We start from the raw sequence: 10,309 nt of genomic DNA on the forward strand, positions 1-10,309 counted from the left end.
CCTGCAGGATGTGCCACTGCCTTCCACAGCCTTTATATTGTGTGCTTTATAGAGCTATAAAATTGTTAGGTCCAGGAAAAATCATGGGCAAAGTAATTATCATCAGATCCCAATCTTAGATCATAAAATCCAATATGAGAGGTGAGGAACAGTGCAGGTGCAGCAACAGCCCAGGTTAATGCATTGATTCATGCTCTAACAGTTTAAAATAAAAGCAAGAATGGGGATTAAAGATGTTTGCTGTTTTCTTTGACTTTATGAAGGCATTTGATTTGCTTTGAAGGAAGTATTCTGGAAAGTTGCAAAATCATATGGTGTTCCAGATAAGATAACAGCAATTATGAATGCTACATACAAAGACACTAGCAGTGCCATAAGAAGAATAAAAAATTAAGCATCTGGATGAAGCAAAGGTGATGCTAGAAAAGAGGGCATAAACTGGAAATTGAGAATGTTACAATTTAAGGGCATGACATTGGATGATCTAGAATTAAACTCCTTAGCTTATGCAGATGACCTTGTTCAACTGGCAAACACATTTAATTAATGATGGCTGTAAGTGTCTCACCGCCATTGCATTATGTGGTCCTACCATCATGAAAGATAATGATGAAGCAGATAATTACCAGCAAAATCTGTCCGTCTATAATTAAATTCTGAGAAGATGTGTCATTATGATCCTATGCAACTTTCAATCATAATTTGGAAAGTTTGTTACCTTGAAAAAATCATTGTCAACTTGGACTCTCAATAAATGCCAACAAGAAAAAGAGGCTGCATCTTGGAAAAGTGGCAATAGATAAAAGTGTTGAAATGCAACAGCAGTGAAGCTGTGGAATAACCAGAAACTTACAGGTATCTGGGTAGCTTCATCAGTTCTATCAAAGATGAGGTTAAAAGGAGACATGCCTTAGCCCCAAGTGCTGCATAGAATCAAAACGCGATGTTTGTTACCAAAGGAAAAATGTGTCAGTATTACTCTGTAAATAATTGCATGGAATAAAACAGATATCGGAAAGCTGGAGGACTAGAGATGAGTTCTTTAAGAGATGGAAGATACAAAATGAAATTACTTTAAAGATAAACTGACAAGTGAGGAGAGTAGAATCTAAAATCAGGGCATGGAATTGACTACAGTGAAAGAGATTGTGATGACGGGAATACTATAGGAGACAAACAGGTGACAGGATATCAAAGAAAATAAAGCAAACACATCCAAGATCAATCCAACTCACAGGCTGATCACTAACAAAATGGTGGGTCATTGTATGCAATGGCTTAATCAGGGGAAGGCTAACTAATAGAATAAGCCAAGGAAAGGAATGAATGGTAAAGGCTGCATTGCTCCCTGTGTCTGCAAACATGTACCAGAATAAAAATCCTCTTCTCTAAGATTCTTCATGATTCAGCACTTTTTCCCCTAGAAAAGTCATTCTCTTATTAGGTGGTGGGTTTTTTTTGTTTTGCTGATGATTTCAGTCTGCTTAAAAGAAAATGTTTATAAACATTTAGCCTATTTGTCTCACTAGCAAATCATCTCCATGCTTTCTTCCATGGCACAAACATTCCCAAAACTCCATAAACCTACTATTTTGTCTTTCTTCAAATTGCTCCTGAAGACTTGGTTTTTACAAACTAAAATGGCTACCCCTCTGAGACTAGTTGAATCTTGTCAGTTGGTAAGAATGTAAAAGCTTTTGGCCAGGGATCATCTTTTTTACTATGTTTACATAGAGGCACTCCAGCTCCTAACCAAGGCCTCAAGTCACTACTGCAGTACAAATAATTAACAGTAGTCCGAGATGGAACCAATGTTCCCCCTAACTTTTCCATCCATGTACAGAATAAATGTTTTATGTGCACCTTGAAGACTAACAGATTTATTGAGCATAACTTAAGCTTTCATGAGCAAAGACCCACTTTATCAGATGGTCCCACAGGGCCCCTTGTTGTTTTTGTGGATACAGACTATCACCAATGCTCCTCTGATATTTATGTGCACTGAGGCGGGGCACCACCAGTAGAAACAAAAAGCCTACCTGTGGGCGCTCTTCTAATCAGCTGGGCAGCATTTAAATCTCTCCTAAGTGGCTGCACAAGTGCACAGCTTACAGAGAATACTGAATTTATGGACACTGAATGTAATCCCCTTATGCAAACTGTTGTATGGACACCACAGAAGTCATAGTCCCTATCCTGAAGCATTTAGTCTTGCATTAAGAGAAAATGCAACAAATAAATATGGAAAAGCATGGATCGAAGGGAGTCACCACATGGTGCTACTACATATAGTCATGCAAGTTCTTTTCCTTTGCAAGCACTATACTTCCCCCCCCCCCCACCCTTTTTTTTTTAACTGAAGAAACATCATATTGTTGCTTCTGTGTTTCAGGTTTTTTTGGAATCTACATCCCGCAGGCTGGATCCAGACCAGGACTTAATTTGATCCAGCCCACAAATCTTAGCACTGTGGCCCAGAAACCCTGAACCTCGGCATTCATCCAAGAAGGGTGTTTTCGGTTTTTTTGCTTTCCATCTTAAGAGCAAATGAGTAGCTTACTCCTCTAATGACAAAACTACAAGACACTGTAATCTGTCATTACTTGTAGGGATGTGAACAACTAGTTGAGTAGTTGACTATCCAATAAGCAAATGCTTATCCAATAACCAACACAGAAGTCAACTAGTTGTTCCCCCCCGCCCCGCCCTTGCTGCCTCTATCAGAAAAAGGAAGTGGGGGGAGGGAGGAGAGGAAACGGTACTTCAAAGTGACAGCACAATGTGGAACCCAGGGCCAGACCCCGGCCTCCATGCACGTGCTGCCGCTTTGAAACACCATGTGCAGCTCGGGGCTGTCTGTGGAGTCCCCAGGCTGCACAAGGCATTTCAAAGTAGACGCACTGCATGGAACTTGGGATCAGCTGGGGACTCCCCTGCTGACACCAGGCTCCATGTGGCACTGCTGCTTTGAAACGCCGCATGGCACCTGACACTGGGCTTCCCACAGCTTTTCCAAGTGGCAATATCACACAGAGCCCAGGGTCAGCGTGGGAGTCCCCAGATGACCCCGGGCTCCATGGGGTGCTGCCACATCAAAATGCTGCGAGGAGCATGGGACCAGTGGGGGACTGCCCCACTGGCCCCATGCTCCCCGCAGTGCTTTCACTTTTGAAGTGTAGCAACAGCCCTGGGGCCCTTATTGACTAATCAGATAGTCAATGCAAATTGCATTGATTATTCAGTTAGGTAATCGAAATTTAACATCCCTAATTACTTGGCAAAGGAGGTAGCAGTACCATAGAGAAAGTGACACACAAAGAGCCTAAGGCTAAATTTTTCATAATTGTCTATTTATATAGACTCTCTCTACTTCTGGCTACTGGATTTGAGACATTTTGGTCCTGATTTTCAGAAGTGCTGAGCAATCCCCAGTCCCACTGACACAAATAAATTAGTAGTAGAACAGAGAATACACTCTAGAATTTCTGATTCCCAGGCCTGTTTTCTAGCCACTTTATAGTTTTCCTCACTTAGAAATGGTGCATAAATCAGACCACGTTTTAACTCTTTAAAGCTAAAGTACACACACTTGTTAGTACTTTTTTTAAACAATTATTATATGGATTTCAAAATTATTTTAATGGATAGTTGCTTGCATGTTTTTCTAGCCAAGAAAAACCATATATTTGCAGCACTTACGGAAAGGGATAGGTGCTATTAAGGCAAACACTCTGTTCCCTGCTGTGCTTCAATGAATCATAATGTGCAATGTAATTTGAGTGAAGTTTCATTCGTTGTAGACATACGGGGTGATCGGGTGGCCTTGAAGTAATGAAATGTAGTGAGACTGTGAAATACTCTGCTGCTTGCCAGCATAATACATTTTAGACTGTTTTCTATTATATTACCTCAGATTGTTAGACATTTGAGTTAATATAGGTTTATCCTATTTCATAATTAACAGAGTTTATGTTAAGATATTTTCTTTCCAACTCAGTAAATGGTTATTTTGTTTTTCCTGGTTTTGTTTTTGCTTCTCCTTGAATCTCCTTCACTGACTTCCCATTTCAACACCTCTTGCTTTTCATGGGTCTTTAGTTCCATTAAGCGTCTAGTGCTAATTAGGCTCTGTTGTCTAAACTGCACCAAACACTTCATTCAAATCAAAGAGTATTTAATTAGTTAGGCTGTACCTGCAATCTATCTTGCAATGTGAAACACAAAGAATTGAAATCGTTGCTCCGGCCTCATGTGAAAACAAAAAGTCTGCTTAATATAGGACAATGTTTCCATTTCACTGCTGCTGGACTGTAATGTGATGGAGTGACAAGGCCTCTCCACCCACAGTGATCAGGAGCTCACATGTGGTAGCAGAGTGCTGAGGCCAAATTCATACTTAAGCCTACCTCCTGTAATGCACCCCACCGGGCAGAGAGCTCCTTAAAAAAATCAGAGCCTTAGACAAGCAGCAGAAGAATAAACTATACATCCAGGAACTCCCACTGTTGATATTTATGGTTACTATTTCAAAGAAGCTCAGAGTTTAAGCTCTTTTGAAAATCTGGCTACTTTTTCTGGTCCTTAAATGGAAGCTGAGCAATTCTGAAAATCTGGTTTTAATTGTGGATGCTGAGCACTTTTGGAAATTGAGCCTCAGTTTCCTTATTTACAATACTGAGATCATATTGCCTACTTTCACATCTCTTCGGGAGTCTCGTTGGGTTGTCAAATTTCGATTTGTAGAAAACACCCTTATCCCACCCCTGCCCTACCCCTTCCTTGAGGCCCCGTTCTCACTCACTCTGGGCCCCCTCCCTCCATTGCTTGCTGTTCCCCAATCTCTTTCACCAGTCTGAGTCAGGGGACTAGGGTGCAGGCCTTGGGATGGGGTAGAGATGAGGGGCTTGGAGTGTGGGAGGACATTCTGGGCTTGAAGGTGGGTCCCGGGATGGGACCAAAAGTAACAGTTTCAAAGGTGAGGGAAGGAGCAAACTCCAAAGTGGAGCTGGAGGTTGAGGTATGGGCTCCATGTGGAGGTGCAGGCCTGGAGATGAGGGGGTTAGAGTGCAGGACGGAGCTGTGAGCTGGAGCAAGGGACTGGAGTGCAGGAGGGAGTTTTGATGTGGGAGGTGGTCCCAAGCCAGAGCAGGAGATCAGGGCACAGCAGGGAGTTACTGCCTCATCACCTAGGAAGCAGAGGGACACGATGCTGCTTCCTGGGAGCCATGTGGGGCTAGAAATGAAGCCTGCCTGTCCTGCTGGCATTGCAGTCAACCAGGCTTTTAGCAGCCCAATCAACTCTGCTGACCAGAGTTGCCCGAGTCCTTTTTCAAGCAGGTGTTCAGGTCAAAAACCAGATGCCTAGCAACCCTAGAATCTCATGAATTTGGCTGGGACACGACTGAATTTTGTAACTCTGGAGAAACTTCAGACCCCTAGGGTGTGTCTAGACTACATGCCTCCTTCGACGGAGGCATGTAGATTAGCCAGATCGGAAGAGGGAAATGAAGCCGCGATTAAAATAATCGCGGCTTCATTTAAATTTAAATGGCTGCCCCGATCTGCCGATCAGCTGTTTGTCGGCAGATCGGGGGAGTCTGGACGCGATGCCCCGACAAAGAAGCCTTTCTTCATCGACACAGGTAAACCTGGTTTCACGAGGCTTACCTGTGTCGATGAAGAAAGATTTCTTTGTCGGGGCATCGCGTCCAGACTCCCCCGATCTGCCGACAAACAGCTGATCGGCAGATCGGGGCAGCCATTTAAATTTAAATGAAGCCGCGATTATTTTAATCACGGCTTCATTTCCCTCTTCCGATCTGGCTAATCTACATGCCTCCGTCGAAGGAGGCATGTAGTCTAGACACACCCCTGGTGAATTGCAGCTCTGCCTGAGGAAAATGCCTGTTTTCCCCATTAGTCTGCCTTCTGGGAAAGAGCAGCCAATTGGCACTGCTGTGAGAGGCAATCAAAGCTCTGTACTCCCCACCCTCCAAGTGTCTACACCAACCATTCTCACTAGAGAGGAGCAGGGATAGTTCTTCCCTTCCTGCAATACCTGGTGGCGGAGGTAAAAATTTCTGGACATACCCACCCAAATAAAAAGAATGCCAAATTGATTATTTTAACTCTCTTATGACTTTGAAGCTAATCTTATAATTTTTGAATGTTTGGGATTGGTAACACTGAAGCCACTTCAGAAGTGCACAATATTAGTTAACTTTAAAAGCAGATGCATCTATTGTGTGTTTACACTTACTCGTTTCCACATATACACACATTTGGTCATATTAAAAAGCATAATATTTACTTGCACCCCCAGTTTTATCAAACATTATAGACTGCTCTGAACTAGTGACTTGTCCTCTTCATTTTTTACCATTCCCTCAATTTGTGTCATCTGCAAAGGTTATCAATGATGATTTTATGCTTTCCTTCAGGTTGTGGCTAAAGATATTAAATAGCATAGAGCTAAGAACTGATCCCCCAGGAACTCAACAGTTCCCCATTTACCATTACATTTTAAGTCATATCGGTTAGCCGCCTTTTAATCTATGTAATATATGCTAGGTTATTTTTGTATCATTCTATCTTTTTAAAATCAAAATGTTGTCAGTACAAGTCAAATATCTTACAGAAGTCTAAATATATTACATCGGCACCATTACCTTTATCAACCAAACTTCTCATTTTGTTAGATAAAATAGACCAATTTAGGTTGACAGAATCTATTTTCCATACACCCATATCAATTTGCATTTATTATAATACTTTCCTTCATCTTTAAGGCTAAAATTCTGAATTTTGCACGCAAGTGAAATGTAACAAACTTTAAATATCTGTTAATCAACAAAACCCACAGAAAAACCTCCCTCACCCAATTTGTCTGCATAAATCAGCCTTTTTTTGAGACACACTATGCTGAAATCTGCAGACTTGATTGAAATATAGTTGCAATGGTTGGCTAAGAGCTTCAGACTGGATCTGTTAGTTTGTAAAAACAGGTTCTGCAATAACAAAGAAAATAAATTAGCTACATGTTCTATTCCCCTTTAAAAATGGAAAAGTGCAATTTCTGAGGGAGGGAAGAAAATTAATATAAGCAAAACAGAATCCAATTTATAATGCTTAAATCAATTTATTCCAGTGGCATGCAGAACACTGCAGGTCTCAAATTGCTTTGGTCCATTAGCATAGCTGAATATTAAAAGCAGCAGATGTATTCATAGGGATTTCATTGAAAACTACAAGAACAAGAACAACACTGTAGCGTTTGTGCAATGTGCTATTTTGCAGTCCATTGCTGTAAGGACTGGTTCCACAAAGTCCTACTGCATTATAGTGTGTCTTACTAGTCCTTCTAAGGAATGAAATCTGAGGAGGTGGCATAGGGTCTCCCCACCTGAATTAAGCAAAGACCTCCTAAATTTGGTGGAAATGCATCATTTAAAACATTATATTAACAATTTTTTTTATAACTGCTCTTCCCCCTGAGTCACAGAATGACTGGTGCTTTAAGGTCCACTCACTTGCCTAGTTGGGAAAATAATTTTGCTTACATGACAGGAAGGTCATGTGACTCTTTCAGATCAAGCTTATATGGGAGAAGTCTGACACGGAGTAAGGAGCTTGAGCAGGGGCTGCCAGACCCCACAGAAGCCTGAAGTAGAGATGTAATAGTGTAGTCGATTAACTGATTATCCGATAATGCTATAGGTTAATGCTATAGACTAGATGCATTTCCCTCCCCCAAACAGGGGCTACTGCCAACCTATGCTGTTACCTCTGTATCAGAGGCAGCAGCACAGGGCAACAAGGCAGCAAGTCCGCAAGGGGGGCTGGTTTTTAAACTGGTTCTGCTTGCGGACCAGCTCCCACCTGGCACCCCACGGGGAGTTGCAGGAGACTCCTCGGGAGTGTGGCCAGAGTGCACTGGCTATAGAATAGTCAACTAACCAATAAAAATTCATAAGGTTACTCGACTATTCATTAACGGATATTTAACATCCCTAGCCTTAAGTGCATTGACAGAGGCTCTTGCAGTGAAGCCACCAAGGCAGTTGCTTCAGCTAGGAAGGACTAGGAGTGGACTGCTATAGCAGGGAATTGATTTGAATACAGGCAGTCCCCGGGTTATGTACAAGATAGGGACTGTAGGTTTGTTCTTAAGTTGAATTTGTATGTAAGTCGGAACTGGAGTCCAGATTCAGCCGCTGCTGAAACTGACCAGCAGCTGACTACAGGAAGCCCGAGGCAGAGTTTCTCTGCCCTGGGCTTCCTGGAATCAGCCACTGATCAGTTTCAACAGCGGTTGAATCTGGACGCCTGGGACAGAGCAGCTGGGGCGCTGCCGGGTTGGTCCAGTAGCGCCGAGGAGCGGCACTGTGGGACCAACTTGGCAGCGCCCCAGCTGCTCTACCACAGGTGTCGGCAAGAAAAGCCTGGTCTGCTGGGGGGGGGGGGGGCACTAGCTGCGCCCCTCCCCCCCAGCAGACCAGGGAGACGCGGGCGGCAGGACCGCCGAGACGCGCTGCGGTCCTGCCACCCGCATCCTCCGGGTCTCCCTGGTCTGCTGCCCCCCCCCCAGCAGATCAGGGAGACGTGGAGCAAAGCTACGGAGGACGCGGGCGGGACCACGGCGCATCTGGGCGGTCCCGCCGCCCGCGTCCCCTGCGGCGAGAAAAGCCCAGTTCGTAAGTATGGAGCCGACGTAAGTCAGATCTGTGTAACCCGGGGACTGCCTGGATTTTATTCTGGATTTTATTTTGGGACTTAGAGTGTATTTCTAAATTTCTGTGTTGCCAATTCCAGACCCTAAGGAATGGAGTCTGAAACCAGTGTGTACATCAATTGACCCTAGGCTATGAGGTGGCACTCAGGAAAGAGACACCTTGTTACACTTGGCACAGTTCATAGGACTGCCTGAATCTGCCTTTTACTACATTAGAAGCAGGTGAAAAATATATTCTAACTCCTTACTCTTTCTAGACCTATGCTCTAGAGCAGAACACTTTTGAACTTGGGAGCTTGAACTACAGACTTAAATCCAAACTTTCTGAAAGTTCAAGATACTCATATTCAGATCATTATCAGAGCAGGTTCACATTGCCTGGTTTGACCCAAACCCTGATCCAGACTTGCATTAATGTGTTTCGTTCCGGAGCATTTCATTTATAATACAGTAAGTTTGCAAATGTAAAACAGCCAACTCCTTCCCCTGACTCTGAGCCTCAGTGACTGGAAAAAGATCACATGAAAGGTAAGAATTGACATGAAGCACTGTCTTTTGGGAGATCTATTTGGAAGGCTGACAAAACTATAGTAGAGTTGGAGAAGGGTAGAGCATGACAGTAAGGTCACAGATGATTTATTTCTCATTCCTTTTCTGAAATGGGAACTTCTACTGGGAATTTTGGAAAATACTTGATTCTTTAAAATGCTGATTATTCGGACAGGAGCTTTTAGGAAACACGCACTTTAAAATGCCAGAAACCAGTTGCTGGGCTGATTTAAATAGGCCCACCTCCACTGATATTGCACCCTTTCAAACCAGCTGGCCAGTATCTTGTGCATCTAAGACTAACAAATACATTGTGCTCAGTTCTCTGCACAATACAAATTGCTCTGAAGGACGTTTTTATCTAGTACTCCTTAGGAGAAATCACCCTGACTCATTTGTCCAAGGAAGATGCTTAAACTTTTAAAGAGTCCCTATCTTCTTCCTGTTGGTTGATACTGTAGGGCTGCATCTAGATTTGAAAGTTTTTCCAGAAATGCTTTTAATGGAAACGTTTTCCGTTAAAAGCATTTTTGGAACAGAGTGTCTAGATTGGCACGGACGCTTTTCAGCAAAAGCACTTTTTGCGGAAAAGCGTCCGTGCCAATCTAGACGCGCTTTTCCGCAAAAAAGCCCCGATCGCCATTTTCGCGATCGGGGCTTTTTTGTGGAAAACAAATCTGAGCTGTCTACACTGGCCCTTTTGCGCAAAAGTTTTGCGCAAAAGGGACATTTGCCTGAACGTGAGCAGAATAGTATTTCCGCAAGAAGCACTGATTTCTTACAATGGAAAGTCAGTGCTTTTGCCGAAATTCAAGTGGCCAGTGTAGACAGCTGGCAAGTTTTTCCGTAAAAACTGGCCAGTCTCGACACAGCCTAGGTGTGTAGGTGGTTCTTCCTAGCATTTATATCTCTGTAGGGGGGAGAGGGGGGGGACAAGAAACACCAGATTCAGTTGGTGAGCTATGAAAGATGGAAAGAGTTTTGCATGCTAGTGATCAACCCATTTACTACTGATTACTTTTATGTATG

The 10,309-nt window shown here is 43.2% G+C and overlaps 1 long non-coding RNA gene across 1 annotated transcript in view; it reads left to right on the forward strand.

Moving 5' to 3' along the window:
• Positions 1 to 5,490, forward strand: part of LOC142827912 (uncharacterized) — a 47,064-nt gene extending 41,574 nt beyond the window's left edge. Inside the window, exon 3 of the long non-coding RNA XR_012902715.1 lies at positions 2,393 to 5,490. This is a non-coding gene — a long non-coding RNA (uncharacterized LOC142827912). The remainder of the gene's footprint in view (positions 1 to 2,392) is intronic.
• The last annotated feature ends 4,819 nt before the right edge of the window (positions 5,491 to 10,309 follow it).

Source organism: Pelodiscus sinensis, chromosome 3, assembly GCF_049634645.1.
Source record: "Pelodiscus sinensis isolate JC-2024 chromosome 3, ASM4963464v1, whole genome shotgun sequence".
In the NCBI taxonomy this organism is placed as follows: domain Eukaryota; kingdom Metazoa; phylum Chordata; order Testudines; family Trionychidae; genus Pelodiscus; species Pelodiscus sinensis.